The sequence below is a fragment of the Cynara cardunculus genome (genome assembly GCF_001531365.2).
Source record: "Cynara cardunculus var. scolymus isolate 2C chromosome LG 2, CcrdV1, whole genome shotgun sequence".
Classification (NCBI taxonomy): Eukaryota; Viridiplantae; Streptophyta; class Magnoliopsida; order Asterales; family Asteraceae; genus Cynara; species Cynara cardunculus.
Window position 1 is genome coordinate 26,020,803 of NC_037529.1, and position 2,108 is coordinate 26,022,910.

Consider the following 2,108-nt stretch of genomic DNA (forward strand, 5'->3'; position numbering starts at 1 on the left):
GTGTTAGACGCAAAAAATGATAAATGCTAGAGTTGAAATTAAGAAAAATGGTTGAAAGGAGGATGAATGAGAAAAAAAGATAAGGGTTTGTTTGACAATTGCTAAATGGTATACAGAATAATTAAGTGATCAGAATGTTTAAGAGACTTTGTATGGTACAATGCAAAATGAAATATGGTTGTTTGGTAACTGTTCTAAATAGACATTGAGAATGACAACAAATTACCATTTTAACCCTATGTAGGATTTAGTTATGAATGAAATATAGTTGTTTGGTAAATATTTGAATAAAACAATCACTTTGCAAATATAACTACATACTCAATAATATTAGTTCAAAACAACTTTTCCTGTTTAATCCAAACAAGTCGACTGAAAGTTTAAGGATTATGGTTCAAAGCAACTCCCAAGTTTCATCTGAACAGTTTAGTCCATTTGATAGAAAAAAATTATTGTGGTCATGATACTATGAATTTCTTCTTGCTATTAACCAAACTAAAAATAGATGGAGCCAATATAGACTTTTTAACCAAAATTGACTTGGGTATTTTTTGTTTGAGGCAAAACAAAGGGGCAGATCTTAAACATGAGTTTGATTCCAACGGTGTAAGTCTTGACCAAAATTTGACTTGGGTGTGACACCAGAAGCATTATCCTTTGATTCCAACGCGTCCAGATGATAAACACAAAAAGAAATTGATGATACATAAAAGCAGAACTTGATGATATACAAAACCATAAATCGATAAGCATAAATCGGTAAGCACAAATCGATTATAAATCGATGATAAACAAAAGCATAAATTGATGATAAACATAAGCACAATATAAACTATCAAGAGGTGATATATAGAACTCGATGATAACAGACAAAGAAATCAACAGTAAACAGAATCAGATGTACCTAGAACTCGACGGAGAGCAAACCGTCGTGGGAGTAGACTGCCGGGGGAAGGATCACCGGACAACAATCGGAGGATATCGGGCATGAGAGGCTCTCAACCTTGGAGGCGATAGTGTGGAGGAGGGAGACCGATGTTCAAAGGGCAAATGTGGAAGAAAAGAGTTCTGAACCTTTAGCTTTACCCTAGATGAAAAATCGTTCAGAGGATATTGGTACCATTAAGAGGCTTAATATTTTTTTGCCAAACAACCCTTAACTTCGCACGGTTCAGAGGTTGTCTCTTAGTGGCACCATTAAGATGCAACCAAACACCCCCTAAGTAAGTTTATGGGTTTTAGGAGAGATCATGGCGTCAACCTCGGTTTGTTGTTTAATATATATATATATATATATATATATATATATATATATATGAGCGATCAAATACAAACCATCTAATTTGTACAAACCGTACATACCTCATTCATCCAATCATAATTTTTCATTTTGTTCATTTTTTTGTAATTATGATAGGTTGATTAATCATTTTTATTGTGGAGGGTGTTAATCATAGATATTATCATCTTCATTATTTTAATTTTAGAGAAATACATAAAACAATTTCATTAAAATTTCATTAAGTATTATATGAAACAATTTCATAACTATATATGAAACGACTTCATCAAAAAAGTATTATATGAAATAATTTCACAAGATTAAACAATTTCATGAAAAAATTTCATAAGATTAAACAATGAAATCGATGGATGAGGATTGTTTACACGGTTTGTACAAATTAGGTGGTTTGCATTTGATCGTTTTTTTTTTTTCTCTCTCTCTCTCTCTATATATATGTTTAAATAGATAGATAGATTATCAATAAAAATAATGTTTTATTGAATTAATGAGAGATTTTGTAATTAATGAGAAATAATCCGAGGTGTGTTTTTTATCACAATATTAATATATAGTTATGATTACCGATTGTCACCGAAATAGAAGACAATAAAAATAAAGAAAATACATTGATTGTTATGAAAAATGAAAATGAAAACGAAAATGAAAGGTTTATAAATTAATGTGTTGGGTTTAAATTAAAAATAAATCAAAATGAGAAAAAAATATAAATATGATTGAGCATTCTCATTAATTTTTTTTCCATGTATATTGAAATGTATTAAATTGTCATAAGTATTTCATTTAAATATATCATTTTATAATA